A 25,606-nucleotide genomic window follows, 5' to 3' on the forward strand; every position below is an offset into this window, starting at 1 on the left:
AACTTTCAAACAACTCCACACCACCCCATATATGCGTGCATAGGGCCACATGAAGATCTACTACAGTATTTTATAGCCTGTGAGGTGAATTTTAAGACCCATGCGCATGCGCACATGTGCGCACGTACGCTGTCTTGCACACATTGATGTGGCGATTTTATAACATACACATACATATGCATGTATGTCATAAAATTGTCTGTATGTGCGTACATGTACACAATTTTATACAGACGTGAGCATATGCGCGCAAATGCCGTGTCTACTGCGTAAGTTGGGGGAATTTTATAAGGGTGCATGCCAAAGCTACTTACCCTTTTTCCATTTTGTTCCCAGTATAGGAATAGGACTGCCTAATTACCCTACTTTTAAAGGTTCCCTTCTCCCCTGTTAGACTGACCTTTAAAACCCTGCTGACTAGCCCTGATTTTTATTTTTTTATTTACACGCCACCAATAGCAGAAGCAAAGTTATGCGGGTGGGGATCCCCAGCACGCATTTGTGCACGTATTTACACGCACATCTCTTGGTCATCCCCGACACTCCCACGCCCCGCCCAGACCATGCCCATGTCCTGCCCCTTTTTTGAACATTTGGATTTTTGTGCGTACCCAGAGATACATGCATACACAGGTGCTTCTTAAAATCCACGTGACATGCGACAGCCCAAGTCATGCGTGTATCTCCCAGCTTTGGCACATGTAGGGCTTTTAAAACCCACCAGTGTGTGCATCAAATACAAGATTATAAAATACACATATGTCTACCACCTAACCTATATTTGTATGTTTCCTTAGGCACAAACACCTGAAATGTATTAAAAGTGCATACTTTTCCTATTTGAAAACATATCCATGTATATCTTACACATGAAAAAAATTGTGATTTGCTCACATAAAACCCTGTTTTACATGTGGAAGTCAGAATATTTTAAAACATGCATGCATAATTGAAATCAATGAAATCATTTGCTGAAACCTCAACCAGTTGACCCAGTTCTTCTTCAGATCTATCAAGACCCTCCTAGTTCTTATTTCTGAATACTTCCTAGTTCTCCAGACCTTCCTCCCAACCAGTAGCGAACCAAAGATGAGTCTGATATCAATTGTGCAAGATAATTAGCAAGTATAAAAATTATGCAAATAAGTTGCAAAATGTATAAGTTTAAGTGTCTTATAACATAGCAACTTGCATACATAGCTTTTGCCCCCACTCTGGAACACCCTTAGACTGTCCCTTTTTTGCACACATAAATGTTCTTGTAAGACTGAAAATACATGCATACTTCTGTTTATAAAATAGCATGTACACGAGAACAAGCTACTTATGCACGAATATGATAATTTAACTTGCATAAATGTTTTCAAAATTTACTCCTGTGGTTATTAGCTTTGCAAGCCTTCAAAGGCATGAATTATGGGTCTTGTTCAATAAAGATTATTTTTTCCCATTCTGTTCCTATGAAAAATTATCTTTGAATAAAATACTATATATCATACTCCAAGTTGGAACACTTTTACAAACAGTCCTGGAATATATAAATGCAACAACCCTAACCAACTAAATATAACAACTTCATGTTTCTTTCCACTGTGGTCTCCTATTTTGGTCTCTACTAAGTCAATCTTTTTGGGTTTTTTGTCCCACTAAATTGCATTTATTTGTTTTTAACAATCTATTATAGATTATACATTTTTGTTAACTTTATGCAGGACTAATTTGCAGTCTGTTATGTTCCATGGGGGTTATCAGACTATTCCACTATATAAACTATAGGGAAGCTGAACTAATGAAACCTTTGGTTGTCACATATAATCAAAAGTCCTGGCTTTGTCAGTATTTCTGTCTCATGATGGGGAGGTCTGTGATTATCAAAGTACAATGTTGTTTTGTTGTTTAGATCTAATGAGCATTTGTACACGGAAGCATCCTTTCCCCACCACCACCTTCCCTTTTCATTTTCTCCAGATTTTTCTATATGGATCAGAGAATAGTCAGGCAAGTTTGCTGTTTCTTCTGATCTGATAGGAGGTTGTTATAAAATTCCTGGTATTCTGAATATATAAAAATGCTGGCTAAGGCAACTCTGGCTTCTCTATGAATCACTGAATTAATGTAACACCCTCCTCATATTCCTTGTAAAGTGCAAGTGGTGTTGTATTGCATTTATTGGACTTACTGCAGTTCATGAAACAAGAATAAAACACAGCCTGCACTGTGTGCACAGTTTTAAAGTTTATTTGAGCCATGTTTCTTTCCTTTTGTTTTAATTTGAAATCTTATATGCTAACGAGAATGGAAGAAATTTATTCACTATAAGGTAGATTTTAAAAGCTTTGCATATGCAAAATGGCCATATAGGCATGCAAGCTATGCAAATTTTAAATAGCCCAGAAGGGCACATGCCAGAAAAAAGGGCATTCCCAGGCCCTTAGCTGGATAAAATCAATATTCAGCATTATTCAGCTAATTAAGGCCTGGATGTATCACAATGCACTAAATATTGCATGCGATAGGAAAAGGGGTGCGTTTTATGGTAATAGGCAGTTTATCACAAAGTGCACTATCTTAGCATAGGTATTATTGCAAACTGCAATAATGTTTTTGCACTTTGTGATAAGTGCCAGAATTCTGGTATTTCCTACATACAACCACTGGGGGGGGGGGGGGGGAGAGAGAGAGACTAGCTATAAGGCCCTCAAACTAGGTAGGTATTTATACCTCTATATGAGGCCAACCTAGTTATTCAAGGTGAGGTTTAGGTAGGAATGGAGGGGTAGGGGCCACTTTGACATTCAAAGTAAGATGTACAAACATAACATTGCTCTCTTGTGAAGATTTGCTGACCTTTGGAGTGAGGAAACTCAACCAAAGATGAGATTTGTGCAATGTTTTCTCAACCTGGCTTGATGAATTCTCTACCTGGGTAACATCAAGCTAGATTGAGAGAACAGTGCACAAATCTCATCTTTGGTTGAATTTCTCACTCTGAAGGTCATCAATTCTTCACAAGAGAGCATTGTTCTATTCATACATCTCACTTTGAATGTCAAAGTGGCTCCTAACCCCTACACTCCTACCTAAACCTCATCTCGAGTAACTAGGTGGGCCTCATATAGAGGTGTAAATACCTCCCTAATATGAGGACCTTATAGCTTCTCTCTCTCTCTCCCTCTCCCTCCCATGGTTGTATGTAGGAAATACCAGAATTCTGGCACATCACAAAGTGCAAAAACGTTATTGCAGTTTGCAATAATACCTAGGCTAAGATAGTGCACTTTGTGATAAACTGCTTATTACCATAAAACACACCCTTTTTCCTATCGCATGAGATATTTAGTGCATTTTGATACATCCAGGCCTTAATTAGCTGGATAATGCTGTATATTGATTTTATCCAGCTAAGGGCCTGATTCATCAAAATATTTTCACATAGACACAGAATGGGAGAAAAGACGTAGGGGTAGATTTTCAAAGCAGCATGAGTACATCCATGTGTGTGCAGTTACCAGTGTGTGCACATGGACGTGCTGATTTTATAACATGCGCTTGAGAGGTGGGTTGGGGTTAGGGAGGGGTGTTGTTACAGATACATTCAGAGGTATTCATTGTAAAATTGACATCATTAAATAATTTTAATCCTTATTAGCATTGAAATTCTAACAAAAGGATTTAATTTGTACACTGCAGTCTCTGCTAGCTGCATTGTACAAATCAACTCCTTTTCATCAGTTATAAGGACTAAAATTCTTTAATGATTTCAATTTTATAATGAATACCTCTGAATGTGTCTGTAATGTCTCCATCCCTAACCACAACCCACCTCCCGAATACTCACACCGAATCAAAGTGCCCCCTTACAATGGTCTATATATTGAGTGTCAGGCTGAATTGTATAAAGAGTATCTCTCTCTCTCTCTCTCTCTCTCTCTCTCTCTCTCTCTCTCTCACTCAGGCCTGCTAGCTAGGCTGGCTCTACAGCAGCTTAAAATACTAAAAACTCTATTTGTGAAAACATTGCAAAGCACGATAAAACCATATCACATGGCTTAACACAAATGAAAAAGGTGTAGTTAAAATCTGTGTTAAAGCCATGCAATATAACTTTGCAAATTACAAAGCCAGCCCACTTGGCCACAAATTCTACCCAAAAATCTTCCTAATTTGCATCTCATGCATTAAAGGCATTTTTTGCATGCGAAAATGCCATATAGCACTTTGATAAATGACCCCCTTAGCTGGACAACTTTAGGGTTGCATCAATCCAGTGATAAAGTTAACCAGATATACTTATCCAGCTAAGGGGTGGATTTATCAAAATGCGGTAAGTACCGCATGTGATAGCAAAAGGGGTGTGTTTTATGCTAATAACCTGTGCAAAGAGCTAAGTTAGCACAACTTATGATACCATTTCAGATTCTGTGATAAGTGCCAGACCTGTTGTATTTCCTGCATTCAACCACTGGGGGGACCATTTTTAATGGTCCCAGATACATATGAGAGTGAGAGAGAGAGGCTGGCCATGATATCATGGCCCATAAGTAAGTATTTGTATCCCTATGGTAGGCCCACCTAGTAACTCGAGGTGGGGATTAGGTATGAGTGTAGGGGGTTAGGGGCCACTTTGACATTCTACATGACACCTACGAACAGAACAGTGGTCTCTTGTGAAGATTTGCTGGCCTTCAGAGTGAGGAAACTCACTCCAAGATGAGATTTGTGCAGTGTTCTCTCAACCTAGCTTGATGGACTCTCTACCTGGGTAACATCAAGCTAGGTTGAGAGAACATTGCTCAAATCTCATCTTGGAGTGAGTTTCCTCACTCCGAAGGCCAGCATATCTTCACAAGAGACCACTGTTCTGTTCGTAGGTGTCATGTAGAATGTCAAAGTGGCCCCTAACCCCCTACACTCATACCTAATCCCCACCTCGAGTTACTAGGTGGCCTACCATAGGGATACAAATACCTACCTATGGGCCATGATACTATGGCCAGTCTCTCTCTCTCTCTCTCTCTCTCTCTCTCTCTCTCTCTCTCTCTCTCTCTTTCTTTCTTTCTTTCTTTCTTTCTCTCTCCATATTTTCAGCTGAAATAGGACTTACAGGAGACATCACAAATGGTGATGAAACCTTACCTCACACAGCCTAATGCAATCCAAAGAGGTGCAGTTAAAATCAGCAATAGCTCTTTGCAGACAGGCTAACCCAGCCCACACTCCACCTATTTTCTGAATTTGCATCACACCATGCGATCGCATGCGTTAACAGGGCTTTTCACAAGGCTTAAGAAATCTTTCCTTCTCTGCTGTGTACATTTAACTACATCTGGGAATAACCAGATTTTTTGACCATGATACACAGCCTGTCTATTACATAGAAACAATTTAAGCACTAAATCCCTATCAGAGGGAAATATAAATTTAACAAGCAATGTTCCACGTTTCACCACTTGTTCCTCTCCAGATGGTTGTTCCAGTATAGCAGTTAAATTCAATGAAGAAGGTTCTATATTCCCATTCTGTTCTCGAGGTGATATTACATCCTCTTTATTGAATGATACAAATTTATAAAATACATCTTTGCCAAGGGTGGAATAGCTTCTGACTCTATTTTTAAAACTTCTTGCAGATACTTTCTGAACTGATCATGTGGAATAACATATTGGATCTGAGGAAAATTTAACACTCTCAGGTTCAAATATCTTATCTCGTTTTCAATCTTCTCCAACTTCCTTTTCTGTAAAAGGTCCCCTTGTATTAAGCCAACTTGAACCTTTTGTACTTGAGTCATTTTCTGATCCATTTCTTCAAGCTTAACCTTATGTTGACTAACTTGCTGTTCCACCGTCTGAGAGCATTTATTTATATCCACCACTACTGATATTAAAGATGTAATCGATTGCTCTAAAGATGTTATCGCTGTCTAAATGAGTCCAGTGTGATTTTTGCAGGTTTTACAATTATTTTCCCTGAGATACCACTTGCTTAACTATACCTCCAGGACTTTTCACAGTTCCATGACCACTGGAGGTACCTCCTCTGGCCCAAGGAGTTGACACCTATACTACCTCATGGCTTCCTTCCTCACCACCCCAGGGGCCTTGACCATAGAGGATGATATTAGATTTCCCATTTACTTCAAATCTCATTGATTCGACTAATGGTCTCTCCTCCTCAATGTCCACCGACAGAGGTCTTGATGTTGCAGTTCCCTCGGGCTGGTAATCTCCAAATGATGTTTCATTATAGGGAGGGGAGGGGGTTATTGGCACCCCAGGACTCAAATATGTTAATGAAGCATAAAATGCTGCCATTAGCTCCGTGGCTGGCGTCTCAGAGCTTCTGACTGGGGTGTTTCCGGGTTCAACAGTAAAAAAACTATCAGTTTTCTGTTGTGTAGTTCCAACTATAAAAGAAGCAGAATCTCTTATTTTCATTTTACGTTTAATATGCGACATAATTCCAGCGAATTCCAAAAACAGGTAGAAAAAATTCACAGAAAAAGAGAACCTCCTCCGCTCCTCTCCTTCAGGGCGCCATCTTGGATTCCCCCTCATTTTGGCAATTTCTATGCTGGGGGGGAGAAAGAGAGAGAGAAAGAGCCTCTGGGGAGGTCTTCACAGTACACAAATATTTGATATACCTATAGGAGGGGCAGCAAATAGCTCTAGGTGAGGTGTTGTGGTGGTTTAGGGTTTAGGGGCCAGTTTTTCATGCACAGTGAGACATACAAAGAGCACAGTACACCTGGTGAAGATTTGACATCATTTGGAGTGAGGAAAGTCTCACAAAGATGAAATTTTGTACTATACTATCTCACCCTCGCTTGATGGTACCCTGTTATAGAGTTCATCAAGCTAGGCCTGCGATATTACAACATTTTGATAAATCTAGGGGTTAATTTGCAATCCAGCCAGCAGCTGAATATCAAGCCCAATAAAATTAACCAGTGTGTTTTCTGCATAAAGTTCAGTCACTTTTTGTTAACATTTGTTTCTTTTGATTAGTCCTCAGTCAAAAAGGATTGCTGAATTTTACCCAGGGCTGAGCCTGGTTTGTGAATAATGAATGTTGTAGGTTGTGCTACATGAGGGATCTATTACACTAGCAGTAAAATATTTGATTTCAGATAAACATTATCTCCTATTCTGCAGGACCATATTTAAAATTTCAGTGCCCATAGGGAATGTAGAGGGTTCTTCCCTTGGGATATTGATGGGTGTGGGGAGTTCCCCCAGTGGGTCCTTGTCTAGATTCTGCCCTTCCTGCCTTGTTCCTGCCAGGTCCTCCCTCTTCTTTACTTTAAATATATTTATTTAATCACTGTCAAACAAGGTTCACAATACAACAAGCAAACCTGATCCCAACTAGGGGCAAATCTGCAACAACAAACAAACATGATAAGTACTTGAGCAGGTCAGAAAAAGCACAGGATGTATGACCTGGTGCATTCTCACAGGCCCAGGTGCCACACTACAACCTCTTCCCACATGGGCTTCCTGTTATGAAGGAAGGGGCAGGGCTTTTAAGGGGTTTGTGAGTGCATACTAGATCACCGCTCTCATGCTACTGCTACTGCAGGTACTGGTTAAAGATGACAGTCAGTGGCAGATCCAGATTACAGTATGGCACCTTCATTATCTGGTGCTGTAGGCAACTGCCTGCATTAGCTATGCCAAAATTGGGGCCTGCTGTTATGTACACTTTTGAAAGATAGCACAAAGTGCATTTTTTTAATAAGTTCTGCCACATTGTTTAAATTCCACTGAAATCCCCTCAATACTTTGCCAAGAGCATCTATCAACAAATTTTTAAGCAAGCTTTCTTGAAATGGTACACCTGACTTTAATGTTTTACTCAACAAGGCTCTGAAAACTCTTAATACTAGACAGAATCACCAATCTGTACAGTGACTTCCAAAGTGATAGGGTATTTTATTTTTTATCCAGATCAACCTAGTAGAATTTTATTCAACTGTCTACAGCACCTGAACGTAATCCTCTTTATAATGTCATGAACAGTGGAATCTGCATTACAAAAAATAAAATAAAACAAAGCATAACTGAGAACTAGCATGTAAAAACAAAAAAACAAAAGAGTAGCTGCTTTCCTAATATGAGGAGCAGAGTTTCTGTGAGTAAACTGAACTCCCAGGCAACGTGCTGAAAACGTATAAGTACATCACATTAAGTTAAACAGGGCAGCGTCTAGCATTCTAATCAAGTTTACTTTTTCTGCTGAATGACATATTTGTAACTTTCATGACTAACACTGGAGAGAAAACATTTGTCCTGCATGCGGGAACATTACTTTCCTCAAAACACAGACCATGCCTTCTGCCTTGATAAATTTCAAAACAGTTTAAGGGTGAAATGATTGCATACCACAGCTAATTAGCTTCTCCTTTTCCTTGAGTACTTTCTTACTTATATGTATCTATACTGCTGAAACAGACAAACCGTGAAATATTGACAGGAATTATTTACATCTAATTTTCTACTTGTTACCCACTCAGTGAAATTCATTTTCAGTTCTTAAAAAAAAATTGGAGAGCACCTCCTCTGAAGAGTAAACATGATTTATATTTTTGTTTATTATATGGTCCATTGGGTTTCTTTACACACCGTACTGTGTGCCTAAAAACATTTTTGAAGCAATAAGTAACATCTGCATGCAATGCTTACTTTGTATTCAAAGAATAGCATATACTATCTAAAATTTAGAGCACAGTATGATGTTTATATTTGAATCTAGGAGAAAGCTAATTATTGATAGCCAAATACAGAATAACAGAAGGTATAGGTGAGATATGCATAATTACCGGTGTATAGATGGTCACAAGTCAGACATTACTGTGGATTTAAGGAAAAACACATCATAGCTTCTTTTGGCTTTAGTATTAAATTTCAAAACAATAAATGTACTTCAATGACATGATTTTTTTTCTTGTTGCTGGCATCTTTCCATAGCCAATCCCATTCATGCAGAAAAGGGATGAAATTCCATTATTCGAGCATGACATCTCAAAATTCAGACTTAATGAGAGCTTTGGCATCTTCTGTCGAAGGCAGACAGTGATTAACAAAACACTTCAGAATACAAGGCACAGCAGTGCTTAAAGAAAACAGTGATGATCTCCACTTAATCGTACAAAAGCCCAAAGCATCTGCCAGCAGAAGAGAGTTGAAGCCATAAGGAGCTATTGCTCAGATAGGCTGTCATCTCCAGAGATCAACAACCATATGCTCAGCTCAAGCACAAACTCCAAAGAAGTTAATTTTCTGACAAAATACAGGGATAAATATGACATTCAAACAAGTGTGCTCGCTCATCCTGAACACACGCTCATCTGCACGCATCAGATTTATGTGCCATTTAAACACAAGCAAATATAATTTGTTTGGAACACAAACGTTACTGTACAAGCAGAGGTATAATTAATCTTTGTCCGCACCACAGCTTTTGTTTTCTGCTGGCTAACCATGCTTACAATAAACTTTTGATGAATGGAGAATGGTCACTTGTTGCAATTCAGTTGTCTGCTGCGTATATAGTAAAATGTGCCTTCTTTCTAGCTAAATTAAACTAATAAAGTTCAAATGCAATAGATTTTGTAAAAAGTAAACTTTAACTAACTCAAATGTTGCAATGAATATATTAAACACCTTGTTTTTTTTCTCCCCATAACTAGCTATATTCAATTGGATCTTCCAGTGACATCATAGATAGGGATGTGCAAATCTCTTAATATAGAGCCAGCTCTTAACCCCATATGGTGATGGCAGAGATGAGGTTTGAAAACAAGTAGCTTGTGAAGACTGCTGCACATAGTGCTTGTTATCTTCTTAAATCACTAATTTTAATGCTTGCCCTCTAAGAAGCAATTTTTAACATATACAGAATATAAGTGCAGTTTTCCTCCTTTGATTCCTATGGAGCTAGGGAAAATAAGTGTTTCAGAGCATAGAAGTATATATTTTCCTGTGTGGTAATTGAAGCATGGTAAAGCATTTTCAGCTGTTTGTTCTTCAATTACACATGCTTGGTGAAGTTTCCTTATACTTTTCTACAGGAAGCCAATATCACAAAGCAACTTTGCATATCAGAAAAGGGATAATAAGGTTTATATTTGGGGAAATAAGACTGTTAATGTATTCTGTGGCTAAGTGTAGCACAGGTATGATTTCCTTCATAAAACACTAATATGCTTACAATTTCCTGCTATTGAGCAAACAGACCCTCCTCTCAAAGTTAATTGCTAAATATTTATTTACTGACGAGCCCAAACAGCTTTTTAACTCCAGATACTTTCTGATTGCAAAATGGAAGAATTGATAAATAAGAGAATAAGTTTATAATTAAGGAAAACAAGGATTAAATATAAAGTGAATAATATGGAAAAAAAGTTTGGAGTAAATTATTAAAATCCTTGGTATGTCCAAGATTGGAAAATAAGGAAAAATGATGAAGTTTGTGACCTAGTTTTGTAGAAACATAGAAATATAGAAAATGAGAGCAGATAAATATGAGGTCCATATTCAGCCACTGTATGGTTTGGCTTAGTTAGCTGGATAAATTTATCCAGCTAACTTAATCCATATATTCAGTGGTGCAGCCACACCACTGAATATATCTGTCTATCTTAATGTTAGCTGAGTAAGTTTATCTGACTAACTTTAGGGCAGCCCTTCGGGCCAACCAGAGGCCTGGATTTATCAAAATGCACATGCGATAGGAAAAGGGGTATGTTTTATGGTAATAGGCAGTTTATTGCAATTTGCACTAATACCTATGTGAAGCATAAATTGCATTACATAACTTTTTCACACTTTGCAATAAGTGCCAGAATTGATGGATTTCTTACATACAACCACTGGGGGTCCATGTTTAATAGGTGGTGGGTAGAGAGAGAGAGAGAGAGAGCCATAATGGTCACACAATACATTGGAATTTATATCTCTATTAGAGGCCCACCTAGTCACTTGAGGTGAGGTTTATGTATTAGTGTAGGGGTTAGGGGCCACTTTGACATTCAAAGTGAGATATATGAACAGAACAGTGCTCTCTTGTGAAGATTTGATGAACATCTGAGTGAGGAAACTCACCCAAAGATGAGATTTGTGCAATGTTCTCTCCACCTAGCTTGATGGACTCTCTACCTGCCCTTGATTCCATCACCCCCACTGGGAGGTTGTTCCATATATCCGCTAGAGATGGACACTAACCCATTAACAATTTTTTACGATAAATCCGGGAATTTCTATTGTATCGCGCACTCTAACGATTTTTGACGATTTAAAAAATATCGGACGATTTTTTTAAATCGTTAAAAAACGATTCACATCCCTAATATCCACCACTATTTCAATAAACAAATATTTAATGAGATTACACTGGAATCTACTCCTTTTAATCCTTATCCCATTATCCCTTACTCCAGAACCTCATTTCTGTTGAAATAGGCCCGCCTCCTATGCATTTATTCCTTGCAGGAATTTAAATGTCTTTATCATATTTCTCCTTTCTCTGCTTTCTACTTAGGTATATATGTTTAGATCTTTAAGTCTGTCTCCATATGGTTTATGATGAACAATGACTATTTTACCAGCCATTCTCTGAACCACCTATTTTCAGTTTATATCCTTTTGAAGGTGTAGTCTTCTAGACTTATACAGAGTACTGAAAATATAGTCTCATCAGAGACTTATACAGAGGCAATATTACTTAATTTATCTTACTGACTATTAATTTCCCTACCCAAGCTTCCTTCTGGATTTTGCGATCACCTTATCTACTTGTTTGGCCAACTTAAGATTATTAGATATGATCATCCCCTAGATCTTGCAGTTGTTTTGTGCACTGAAGAACTTCACCTCCTATGCTGTACCACTCATTTGGGATTTTGGAACTAGGGATGGCAACTTTTAAACAGGTGCATGGGTGCACATGTGTGCACACTTGTCGGTCCACATCCAGGGATGTGGCCATTTTATAACACATGTGCATATATTCATGCATGCTATAAAATAGCCTGAATGGTCACACATGTGTGGACAATTTTAAGTGGATGCGTGCCTGTGCATGCAAATGCCGTTTCTACTGCGTAAGTGAGGGAATTTTAATAGACATGCATGCCGACGCCATTACCAGTTTTCCTAGCTTATTCTCCATTCATCCATAGTTTAATAGCCTCCCTACTCCTATTTTAGCCTCAACCCTTAAAACTCTGCTGATCTGCCAATATCTTTTTGTTTTACTACTTACATGCCATCCATTGCAGAAGTAAAGTTACATAGCAGGGGACCCCGGCACACAGCTGTGCACATAAGTATTTAGGCACTTATTTGACGTTGAAATCCAGGAACACCAATGCCCTGCCCAGATCATGCCCAATGCCCCACCTCTTTGTGCACATAGTGGTGGTTTTTAAAATCCACTCAGCACTTGCTGACCCAACTTGTGTGCACATCTCCCACTTCCAGTGTGTACTGGGCTTTTAAAATTTACCTTCAAATGTATAACCTTTCATTTTTTATCTTTAAATCTTAATTGCAGTCTCTAAACCATTATTTAAACTTCAATAGATCCCTCCTCATGTTTTCCGTACCTTATACTGCAGATTTTGATATCATTTGCAAAAATGCAAACTTTTCCTGATAGCCTTCATGCAATATTGTTAACAGCATTGTTGAATAGAACCAAACTGAGGACCAGTCCTTGTGGCGCAAAATTGGTAACTAATCTTTCCTCAGAGTGAACTACCATTTGCTGCCTTCCACTCATCAGTTTCTATCCCCGTCACTCACTTTAGGGCCCCCTACCAAAGGTGCTCAGTTTATTTATATGACCCCTATGTGGAATTGTATTAAAGTCCTGACTCAAATTCAAGTACACTACATCTAGCACTCTTCCCTGATCTAACTCTTTGGTCACCCAATCAAAAAAATTAGATTTGTCTGATGTGCTGCCTCAAATCCTTTAATTCATTGGATTCCAGAAATTGAACTATTCTCTGTTTATGTAGTGATTCCATTTATTTACTCACCATGAAGGTCAGATTAAATGGCCTGTAGTTCTCAGAGCCCTCCTTATTTCCACTTTTGGAAGAAAAACCATATCTGCGTGTCTCCAGTCCTTTGGAACCATTCCAGACTCTAAAGTAGCACTGAAAATGTCAAAGAATGGAGCTTCCAGAATTTCTCTAAGTTCCTTAAAATATCCATAGATATGTCCTGTCTGGTCCCATTGTTTTATCTACTTTTTGTTTTGCATAGCATTCTGCAATGTTGTCCTTGCATAGCAATCTAATAATTTATTTAAGCCTGACTCAGTTCCTTTCCTATTTGTGGAGGTTTTCCAAGCCCTTTGTCGGAAAACAGGAAGTAGAAATATGTTTTAAGCAATCCTTCTTTCTCCTCATTAGCTTCCACATATCACCCCTTCACCTTTCAGTCTTACAATCTCACTTTTGCGAACATCCTCCTTTCACTAATATATCTAGAAATAAGTCTTGACCCCCCTATTATATTAGCTATTGTTTCTTTTGTTTGCACTTTCCCTCTCCTGATTAGATCATGGTGGAAGCAAACAGTTGCTCAGGAGCTCCTGATTCAGAGTAGGATATCCACACAGGATACCACTGAAAAAGGAACATTTGATTGTTCTGAAGGTAAAGACATATTATTGTAGAAAAAGCTGATTCCTAATTACCTTAATCAACTTCTAGTAAGCAGATTGTGAAAAAGAACAAAAATAATATTTTTAAGGGTCTGCATACAAATTCAAGAATTCTAAAAATTAAGATGGAAGAGCTAGTGCTTATGGCACTAGATAAAGATATTGACATAATAGGTATCTCAGAGACCTAGTGGAAAATGGACAACAAATAGGGTATGGCGATACCAGGGTACAAAATATATTGAATTACAGAGCAGATAGCAGTAGTGGTTGTATGGTACAATATGTTCAGGATTCCACAGAGTCAAATAGGATGCTAATTCTGCAGAAAGTAAACTACATCTGGAATCTCTGTGGAGAAATTTCATGCATGACAAGGAGTATATCAATGGTGGTTTATCACCATCCAACCAACCAAGATGGAGAAACAGATTGTGAAATGCTAACATAGATTAGACAGGTTAATAAGTGTGGAAACACAGTAATAATATGAAATTTCAATTACCCTAACATTGATTGGCTGAATGTTTCATTAGAGCATGCCAAGTAAATTAAGTTTATAGACATCATAAATGACTGCTTCCTAGAACTTAAAAAATGGCACAGGCCATTCATTGCTCCTACCATGTGACAGGGGCCAACCAATGGCATTGATAGCCCCTATCACATGATAAGGGAAAAGGGCCATCGGTGCCATTTTGATTAGTGGCAGCCGAGAGCCCGAGAGGGGAAATTGCTCCTGGGCCCCCGCTGGACCACCAGGGACTTTCAGTAAGTCTTGGGGGGGGGATACAATTAATGAAATTTGAAGGGTCGGGGCTGGTTTTTTTTGTTTTTTTAATGTGCCCTCCCCCCCCCCCGAAAACGGTAAGAAACACCACACAAAATTTTGTGGGTTTTCCTATCATTTCGTCGACCCCCCGAACACTGACGAAATAGGAAATATTGTCTATATTTCCTATTTTATCGCAAATGAATGCACATCTCAGTAGGAGTTCTCCAAGGCACTGTCCAAGGAGCGAAACAGCAGCAAGAGTGTAAAGAATACCCCATGGCTTAAAAAGAGAGCACTGATATTTGTGGCATGAAACCCTAAATGCCACACAAAAAGGGGAAAAGTGGCATCAAAAATATTATCAACATCCTAAGCCACCATGAAAGGGGAAAAAAGCAGCAAAGATGTCAGAATTAAAACTCACAAAAAAACTAAGATAAGTTTAATGAAAATAAAGCATAGAAAAGAAAAACAAAGGTTAAACAAATAAATAGAGCACACACCTAACATAAGAGACCATCATAATATGGAGCTACAAGCATTCACTAAACAGCTGTATACTTATTAATAGGAATGCTTAGTGTAACCGTGCTTGCCTTTTTTTGTAATCATAGGTCTCTTATGAAAAAGGTTGTTTTTTTTATTTTTTTAAACCAAAAACATATTTGTGTGAAGGAAATCCAAATGTAATCAAAGTTAATAAACATCCACTTATCTTAATCCAACTTGATTCCATGAGGTGGAGTAAAAACCATCAATTTACTAGACAGTAATAGAGAGCAAAAGCAGCACTAAAAGAGGCATCAAAACTCCAAGACACCATTCGAGGTAAAAAGCAGACAGTTACAATAGAAGGAATACCCTAACGTGAAGAGTTTGGGGAATGGTAGAAAGGCAGAGTGGTAGCAAATCTTCAAGATGTAAAGTCTGTGTACAGCAGTAAGACACAAGAGGTGTAAATTCTGGGTTATGACAGCAAGGCTGAGAGGCAGAAAGATTCACAAAGTGGAGGGGTGGAGGTATGGCTCCCAGAATGATTGGCAGCAAGAAACCTAAGGTGGTTCATCAAGAGAATGGCAGCAAGATACATTGTCAACTAGATCCCCAAGGACATGGTAGCAAGGAAGTGTGTCAACAAGACCCTTAAATTGGTACATTATGGGCATTTAACCAAGGCAGAGTGGAAGCAAGACCCCTAATGTGGTATTTTCATGGCATTGCAGCTAGGAAGAGTGGCAGCAAGACCTTCAGGGTGATACAGCTAGAGCATGGCAGTTAGTCATTTCAACAGCAAAAACCTCCAAAGTACTTTCAATCATCTTGCTACTTGCATGGAAATTATGGAAAGTTCAGCAAAGGGATATAGATTTTCAAAAAGACCCACTTTTCCATGAAGTCTGGTGCCAGCCTTGGATGATTTGGGCTCATGGTCTCCCCTGTCATTGCGAAAACATGTTTCCTGGATATGCTGGTTGGTGGGCAAGAAAGATAATGGTGAGCCATCTTGGCTTAGTCTGGCCAGACTGCAGACTTGTGTGCCCAATATTCCAGTGGAAATCTGTCCATGTCCTTGATAGACTCAGATAGTGTGTCACATATATATCTGCTGGGTTTCATTTTCTAGTGTGGGTTGACACTCTCTCTTCCCAGCTGCTTTAGCTATAACCTGTGTAAAAGAGATGGTTCTGTGGGGCCAAATTGACTTTGGAAGATTGAGGTGAGGTAGGAAGTGATAGCTGACATGGTGTTGCTTGTGCTTGCACTACTCAAAGTGGCTACTCTTTCCTGTACTACATCCCCACTGTGTCTTTGCCTATGGTGATCCTGTTCATGTAGCCTAGCTGCCAGTATCTCCTTCATGTATGTAGGATACTGAATCTGGAGTTTGAGATTCCCTTTCACCCATGGGCGATCCGGGTAACTATAGACCAGTGAGCCTGAATTCACTGCCAGGAAAAATAGTGGAAACTATTATCAAGATCAAAATCGTAGAGCATATAGAAAGGCATGATCTAATGGATCACAGTCAAGATGGATTTACCCAAGGGAAGTCTTGCCTAACAAATCTGCTTCAATTTTTTTGAAGGGGTTAATAAACATGTGGATAAAGGGGAACCGGTAGATGTAGTGTATTTGGATTTTCAGAAGGCATTTGACAAAGTCCCTCATGAGAGGCTTCTAAGAAAACTAAAAAGTCATGGGATAGGAGGCGATGTCCTTTCGTGGATTACAAACTGGTTAAAAGACAGGAAACAGAGAGTAGGATTAAATGGTCAATTTTCTCAGTGGAAAAGGGTAAACAGTGGAGTGCCTCAGGGATCTGTACTTGGACTGGTGCTTTTCAATACATATATATAAATGATCTGGAAAGGAATACGACGAGTGAGGTTGTCAAATTTGCAGATCATACAAAATTATTCAGAGTAGTTAAATCAAAAGCAGACTGTGATACATTACAGGAGGACCTTGCAAGACTGGAAGATTGAGCATCCAAATGGCAGATGAAATTTAATGTGGACAAGTGCAAGGTGTTGCATATAAGGAAAGATAACCCTTGCTGTAGTTACACGGTGTTAGGTTCCATATAAGGAGCTACCATCCAGGAAAAAGATCTAGGCATCATAGTGGATAATACTTTAAAATTGTCGGCTCAGTGTGTTGCAGCAGTCAAAAAAGCAAACAGAATGTTAGGAATTATGAGGAAGGGAATGGTTAATAGAACGGAAAATGTCATAATGCCTCTATATCGCTCCAAGGTGAGACCGCACCTTGAATACTGTGTACAATTCTGGTCGCCGCATCTCAAAAAAGATATAGTTGTGATGGAGAAGGTACAGAGAAGGGCAAGCAAAATGATAAAGGGGATGGAACAGCTCCCCTATGAGGAAAGGCTGAAGAGGTTAGGGCTGTTCAGCTTGGAGAAGAGACGGCTGAGGGGGGATATGATAGAGTTCTTTAAGATCATGAGAGGTCTTGAATGAGTAGATGTGACTTAGTTATTAACACTTTTGAATAATAGAAGGACTAGGGGGCATTCCATGAAGTTAGCAAGTAGCATATTTAAGACTAATCGGAGAAAATTATTTTTCACTCAATGCACAATAAAGCTCTGGAATTTGTTGCCAGAGGATGTGGTTAGTGCAGTTAGTGTAGCTGGGTTCAGAAAAGATTTGGATAAGTTCTTGGAGAAGTCCATTAACGGCTATTAATCAATTTTACTTAGGGAATAGCCACTGCTATTAATTGCATCAGTAGCATGGGATCTTCTTAGTGTTTGGGTAATTGCCAGGTCCTTGTGGCCTGGTTTGGCCTCTGTTGGAAACAGGATGCTGGGCATGATGGACCCTTGGTCTGACCCAGCATGGCAATTTCTTATGTTCTTATGTACTTATGTATGTATTATATTGTGTTAAATGTTTCAATCTCACTTAGTCCTGCTTTTGAACATTGCCCACAGTCTGCCATATCTCTGCTTCCATTCCTTCTTACTCATGGAAACTCTCCGAAGCTACCTCCAGAATGGGGAAATTCACACCTAGCTTTTTTTTTTTTCCAGATAAAGAAGGGATGTCTTCTGCTGCACTAATCTCTGCAGCATCGGAAATTTGGAATTCCAGTGGGTGGCAAAATCGTGAATCAAATGCTTATGAGGAATCTCAAATTCTTCCTGTTTCTCATGGTGAAGCTGGCGCCCCCTTCACATTTTGATGGAAATGCCCCACTATTTTCCTACACCTATCTATTAGGTCCTTCAGGACTGGAATATCATGTTCCTTGGGCCCCAGCCCCAATGCATCCCTCACTGCAAGATACAGAAAATGGTCAAAACACTGGATCCCCTGATAGCTTCCATCTTCCTCTGCCCTTTTTATTTTCACCACTGCGTCTCTGATCTAGCAGCCAACCCTCCAGCATCTTTCTTATGGATGATAGAATATCATGCAACATATGAGTGCTATCTATCACCTGGGTGTGCAAAAGAGCCCACCTGCACCCTGATGCTCATTCCAAGCTAGTGGCATTCCCTTTCCCTGCCTCAGCCATGTCCTACCAGTATGCCATAAGGGTGAGATAAATGTGCATAACATTGGTGAAATGCACACTACTCCTCTCTGCTGTAGCCAGCTACATCTTTATGAGGCTAAGGCACTAGTTTTACAGGATGGGGATAACATTTATTTATTTTTATATACTGACATTTGATCTCAGATATCACATTGTTTACATTCAGGTACTGTAGGTATTTCCCTATCCCTAGAAGGCTTACAATCTAAGTTTATACCTGAGGCAATGGAGGGTAAAGTGACTTGCCCAAGGTCACAAAGAGCAACAGCAGGACTCGAACCCTGGTCTGCTGGTTCTTAGCCCACTGCTTTAACTACTAGGCTATTCCTATTCTACTGAATATAGTCATGGAGCGTAATATTGCAATTGAGGACTAATAAATGTAGCAGACACTTAAAGCCCATATTCTCAATTTATTTATTTATTTATTTATTTGAAAACTTTTATATACCGGTATTAGTAAGCATACATCATACCGGTTCACATTGTAACTAATAGGCTGAAATTACAATCAACAGGGAGGGGAAACCGGGGGGAATATACATAGAGCAGAAGGCATTGAAATTAAAGCATTAAAACTGAAACGGGCTATTTACAGGTCTATATATAAAGGCTTAAACAAGTTACTTACAGAAGTCTATATACAAATGGGTTCAATTTAGGTGGGCTGGAAGGGGGGGGGGAGGAGGTGTGGGGATTAATCTGGGTAGGCTTGTCGGAAGAGCCACGTTTTTTTTTCTGAACTTGGAGTAACATGGCTCCAGCCTGAGTGTGGTAGGGAGGGCGTTCCATTGTTTGGGGCCTGCAATGGATAGTGTGCGATCCCTGGTAGAGGAGAGGTGGGCTTTTTTTAAAGGGGGAATAGAGAGGGTGCCTTTGTTGACAGATCGGATGGGTCGTTCAGAGCATGTGGGACAAAAGGGTTCGTCAAGCCAGTTAGAGTTGTAAGAGTGGATGGATTTGTGTACTATGGTTAAGATTTTAAAGAGAATACGGGATGCAATGGGGAGCCAGTAAAGTTCTTTGAGTATGGGAGTGATGTGATCAGCTTTCTGTGAGTTGGTGATGACTCTGGCGATAGCATTTTGGAACATTTGTAAGGGTTTGGTGGTGGAGGAGGGTAGACCGAGGAGGAGGGCATTACAGTAGTCAAGCTTAGAGGAGAGGGTCGCTTGGATGACAGTGCGGAAGTCATGATAGTGGAGGAGGGGTCTAAGTTTCTTCAGAATATTGAGTTTGAAGAAACCTTCTTTGAGGATGGAGTTGATCTGTTTTTTTAGGTTGAGTTGTTGATCTAGAATTACCCCAAGGTCCCTTACAGTGGGTTGGGACATTATGGTGCTGAAAGCTGGGTCGTTGGAGATCAGGGGTTTAGGAGGGAGGTGAGGAGAGATAAGGAGCAGCTCTGTTTTGGAGGAGTTTAGTGCGAGGTGAATGTTGGTGAGGAAGTCATTTATGTTGGCGAGACATGTGTTCCAGAATGCAAGGGCATCTGAGAGAGAGTTGTGAATGGGAATGATGATTTGCACGTCGTCTGCATAGAGGTAGAATTTGAGGACGAGGTCTATGAGGAGCTGGCATAGAGGAGTGAGATAAATATTGAAGAGGGTAGAGGAGAGGGAGGAGCCTTGGGGGACACCTTGAGACAGGGGTTAGAGTGTGGAATTGGCATTTCCTATCTTGACAGAGAACTTTCTGTTAGATAAATAGGATTTGAACCATAGCAGGGCTAGGCCTGAGATGCCTATTTCAGTTAAGCGGTTGATGAGGTAGTTGTGATTGATGGTATCAAAGGCAGCTGAGATGTCGAGGAGGGCGAGGAGGTAACAGTTGCCTTGGTCCATGCCTATGAGCAAGTGGTCTGTGAGGGAGAGCAGGAGAGTTTCTGTATTGAGGTATTTACGGAAGCCGTATTGGGCTGGATGCAGGATGTTATTGTTTTCAAGATATTCTGTAAGTTGGATGTTCACAATCTTTTCCATGATTTTGGAGAGGAAGGGCAGGTTAGAGATAGGGCGGAAGTTGGCGGGGTCTTTGGGGTCTAATGTCATTTTTTTTAGGAGGGGCTTGACAATAGCTTGTTTGAGGGCATCTGGGACAGAGCCTGAAGAGAGGGAGAAATTTATAATGTCTGTGATAGGTTTGGATATAGAATTTGGAATGGAGAGGAGGGATTTAGTGGGAATGGTGTCTGAGGGGTGGGATGCGGGTTTGAGTTTTCTGAGAATAGATTCCACTTCTTTAGAGGAGGTCAGTTCAAGGGTTCGGAGGGTAGGTGTAGTGGGGGAAGGTTGAAGGGGGGGGGAAGGGGGGGTTGAAGGAGAAGGGTGTTGAAAACTGCGGAGGATATTAGTGATTTTTGCGAGGAAATATTGGGCGATTTCTTCGCTCTTGGCGGTGGCTTCATTTTCAGGGATAGCGGGCTGGGAGGATTTGGTGAGGTTGGCAACATAATTGAAGAGGGCTTTCGGGTTGTACATGTACTGGTGGATCTTGGAGGCATAGAAATCTCGTTTGGTTTTGAGGGTGGTTATTCTATAATGTGAAGGGCGGTTTTGTAGCTTGAGGCGAGTTGGGGGGAGGGGGCTTTACGCCAGATTCTCTCTCGCTGCCTGAGGGTATTTTTTAGGGATCTTAATTCTATCGTGTACCATGGTTGATGGTTTTTTGTGGATTGGGGAAGGTTACGTTTGGAGATGGGACATAATTTGTCAGCAATTTCAAGAGTTATGCTGAACCAGGATGTGATGGCAGTTTCTGGACTGGAGCAGTCAAGGTTAGTAGAGGCATTGGAGATGGCAAGAGCCAGTTCATCTCCTGAGCAGGGTTTCCTAAAGGTAATGGTAGTGTTGTTTAAGGGAGAGGGGGTAGTGGGGAAGTTAAGAGGGAGTAAGGCTTCTATGAGGAAGTGGTCCGACCAGGGTACAGGGGAGCAGGTGGGGGGGGTGGGATGGGAGGAAGCAATGGTTGATGAATATGAGGTCCAGAGAGTGTCCAGCTTGATGGGTGGGGGAGGCAACAATTTGTCTAAGGCCTATTGCTTGGAGTGCAGTGAGGAATGTCTCACAAGAGAGGGTAAGGGGGGTGGCATCAACATGGAGACTGAAGTCTCCTAGTATGATGGAAGGAATTTCAATGTTAATGATGGCGGATAAGAATTCAATTAAGGGGGAGGGGTCCCGTTCGATGGAGCCAGGAGGAGCATAAATAAGACAAATCTGTAGAGAGGGGGACTTGAAGAGGCCGATTTCTAGTTTGGTGGGTGAGGTGGAGTGGGAACGTTTGAGATTAAGGTGTTTCTTGAAGGCTAGGAGGATGCCACCTCCTCTTTTCTTAGGTCTTGGAATGGATAGGAATTCGTAAGAGTGGGTCGGTAGCTGGTTCATGAGGACTATGTATGTTTCTTTGAGCCAGGTTTCCGTGATCGCACAGATGTCTGGATTGGCATCAGTGAGGAGGTCATTTAGAATGGGGGTTTTTTTAGAGAGTGATTGGGCATTGAACAGAATGATAGAGAGGGTAGTGAGTCCTAGCAATTGGTTGAGGGGGGTCGTGAGGATAGGAAGGAGGGACTTGTAAGAGGGGGGTGATCGGAAGGGAAGGAAATGGGGGCGTCTGTTGTGGGGGAGGTGAATGTGGCGTATGTGTTGTGTGGTCATTGTGGTTAAGGAGGCAGGGGGTGAGGGAGAGAGAGAGAGGGGTAGGCAGGATGGAGACTGAGTAGGTGTAGGTCAGTACAGGGTGGGTGTAAGGTATCAGGGTGTTTAGCTGAGGGAAAGGGCACAATGCCGATTAAACAATGCAAGAAAGTAAACCATGCAGATAAGACAATGCAGATAATACAGATTAGGATATATGCTGTAGAGATAAGGTGTAGGTTGGACGGTTTAGGATATAAGTTGAGGGTTATATATGCTAGTTGAACAGTGCAGATTATACAGTGCTATGAGACACAGATTATACAGCACTATGACAACACAGGTTAGACCATAAAGATTATACAGTGCGGGTGGAACAATACTGATAGAGCAGAGCGTTTCGAGGTGTTAGGGTGGCTAGTAGGGCAAGGGGGGAAGTAGTCCAACGGCTGGGGACGGGCTAACGAGCTCCAGTGAGAGGAGATAAGTTCTTTGGGGAGGAGGTGCCTACTCACAATTACCTGTAGACGCTGGTCATTCAGGGCCTTCATTTCCCTGATATACCTGAATACTATTTTTGATGCTGCCTGCCTCTTGCCTCTGAACAGTGATATGGAACACAAACTACAAACATGATGTAAATGTAGGTTTCAGAAATGCAGCCACAGTGAATTGATTGATCTAAAAGCAAGTTTATTAGTGAAAAAGACAGAGAAAGGAAAAAGCGGACAAAGAAATGAGGAAGTAATTTGTTCCACGGAGTAGCAAATTAGCTAACAAATGCGTTCTTTCTGTGCTACTCAGCTCTCAGCTCTGTGCACACCGTTTTTAAGCTTTTCATAATGTCCAATAAGAATGTTCTAACACGCATCCTGGGTGTATTTTCTTCTTCCGGACACCAATAGGAATTGTTGCTTTTAGTCAAATCAGGTACTGTCTCTGGGGTGTCAGCTCCTTTCAGGAAGAGAGTTAACTATCCAGAACTAGGCTCTCTGAAGCACATGGTCACTGAATATGTTGCCAGGAAACTCAGTTATACTATCCAAACACATACATCATGTCAGGAGGTTTCTAGCCTGCCATTTGACTGGTGAAAGTGGCTGTGGGATCAGCTTGGTGAAAGTCTTCACCTTTTTAACCTTTTTCCTCAGGCTTTCGCTTTGACTGGAAGAGAGGGCCCCAGGCTAATACTGCCACCCTCAGCTGATGCTAATGCTAGCAGATGCTGATTTTGCAGGTGATGCTGCATACCAGCATTTTCAAATGCCCCAGTATCTTCCCTCAACTAATATTCTTACTGCATTGAATATAATGGCCAAAACATGGGTCCTGTCTCACTTTATAGTGATTCCAGACCAAAGATGTCTTGCACAATCTCTTCTCTGCATCTTTATGGACTGATGCTGGCACTAACTTTGAGTTTGATTGCGGATTGTGAAGATTGTGGATTTTGGATTGTGAAGAAAAAGGCCAAGTACATAGCACATGTACCTGAACTGCTGTTTTTCCTAGGGGTTTCTCTCAACACTTCAGTATCATCTCTTTCTCCCATCACCTCATTGGAGGTTAAGAATCTACTGATTAAACCTCCCAAATTTTCTTCGGCTATTAGTCCTTTGATTTCTAGTTCAGGGAATTCCAGAAAACATTCTTCCTCAGAATCAGTTGTTGAAAATACTATGTCATTACCTCAGAAGCAGAATCCATAGAGGAGCATGCTGCTGGTTTTGGATGTTGTACTTCTGCTGCTGTGTCCTGATAATGCTAGTCTCAGATAGCTCTTCTACCTTTTGCCCCTGCTCCAAGAGGGAAAGGAACAGGTGGCTGTGATAAAGGATCTTCAAATTTCAATTGAGTTGGCTTGAGCTGGCTTCCACTCCTGGCATTCTGTCACTAAAACGTTATCTTTTCAGTTTAGGGGCAGGACTCCATCTCTTCTCACTGCTACTAGGAATGTGTTTACCTCTTACAGGTGGGCTTGTAAGTAAGTTTAGGGGTACAGGGACCTGTCTGCTAGAGGACACTTCCTGTTCCCCTCCCAGTTCACTTCATGATCCTAAGTTCAGGAAAAATATAATGTATTCTCCTCATAATTAGACTTTTATTTATCAGATTTGGCAGGATTTAGCATTTAGAAGATAACAATAATTCATGTCTCTAACAACCTGGCCATTAAGCGCCAGTTTACCCTAAAGAAACGTCTGTGCCATGGGTGGTTTCAAACATGCCACGAACCTTAGCCTGCTTAATATTTTAATATTTATGGCTAACTTACCCCTGGACCAAATTTCAGCTGATCTCCCTCTGTTTTAACTCTGAAGCAGGCTCTGACTGAAGGTCTGGAGAATATGGGCAGGGGGAAAGTCCTGCTTTCTAGTCTGGTACTGGCAGAGCTTCAAGGTGGTCCAGGAAGGAGGCTTGTTTCTGGGTCTGGTACTTACCAGGCTGTCTGGGGCTTGATTCTGGTTCTGGTACTAGCAGAGCTGCTGGGCTGCTCTTGGTCCCTCACTGTCTCAGACTCCATGTCACTGTCTGACCCAAAGCAAAGCATGTCCTCTCTCTGGTCTCCTGGTCACATCTAGTCTTTTCCCTCCTCGATAGCAGGGGTGCTGGGCTTCTTCAGGTTTGCTCCCTTTTTTTCCTTATTTGCCCCTCTCTTATACTTCCCAGATGATAGATATGCATAAGGTCATGCATAATCATGTAGTGGGTGGAGGGTCTTTGCCACATTGCAGGTCTTTTCCCCTTCCCCTTTTCTTTGGGAGGAGGGGTCCTGCCATGTCAGTATGCCAATCTATATGCTAGAGTCAGCATTTTTTCCATTTTAGAATGTTCTCCCTTCATCCAAGGGAAGGGTCCTTCTCACCTCTGTATATCCCTTGGCCAGTCTGTGACTTCAGCTTTTGAGCTTAAGTGGTTGTATTGTCCCTCTGCCTTGGTTGTATTTACACATGTTTTTGCAAAGAGGCATATCTTGGTAAGCATCCTTCAGTGCTGGTGTAAAGTTTACATCTGGGCAAAGTTTATTCTTTTTAGCTGTGTCAATGTTTTGGCCTGTCAGTATACTGGTCTAAATACTTCTTTGGATATTATGATCCATATTTGGTGCTTTCAGTGGTAAAACATAGGATATCTTCCTACAGTCTGACTCTGCAGAAAATCATCTGCCCTTCCCATTTCTTCCTCTGCCCTTTCCTTGCAGTGGTATGATGGAATTTGAAGTGCCTGCTGGGGATTTTGATATCACAAATTAATTTATAGATACTGTACCACCACTCACATTATCACTCTTTTTTGTACAAAAATGTCTCTGTCACTCTCTCTCTCTCTCACACACACACACACACACACACACACACATTCAGAAACAGAACCAAGAAGGTTGGCAAGTCTGTGCTTCTCTTCAACCTGATTACAGATGTGCTCACTGCACTTTTATATGAAATAGAAA

This window comes from Rhinatrema bivittatum, chromosome 1 (genome assembly GCF_901001135.1).
Source record: "Rhinatrema bivittatum chromosome 1, aRhiBiv1.1, whole genome shotgun sequence".
In the NCBI taxonomy this organism is placed as follows: Eukaryota; Metazoa; Chordata; class Amphibia; order Gymnophiona; family Rhinatrematidae; genus Rhinatrema; species Rhinatrema bivittatum.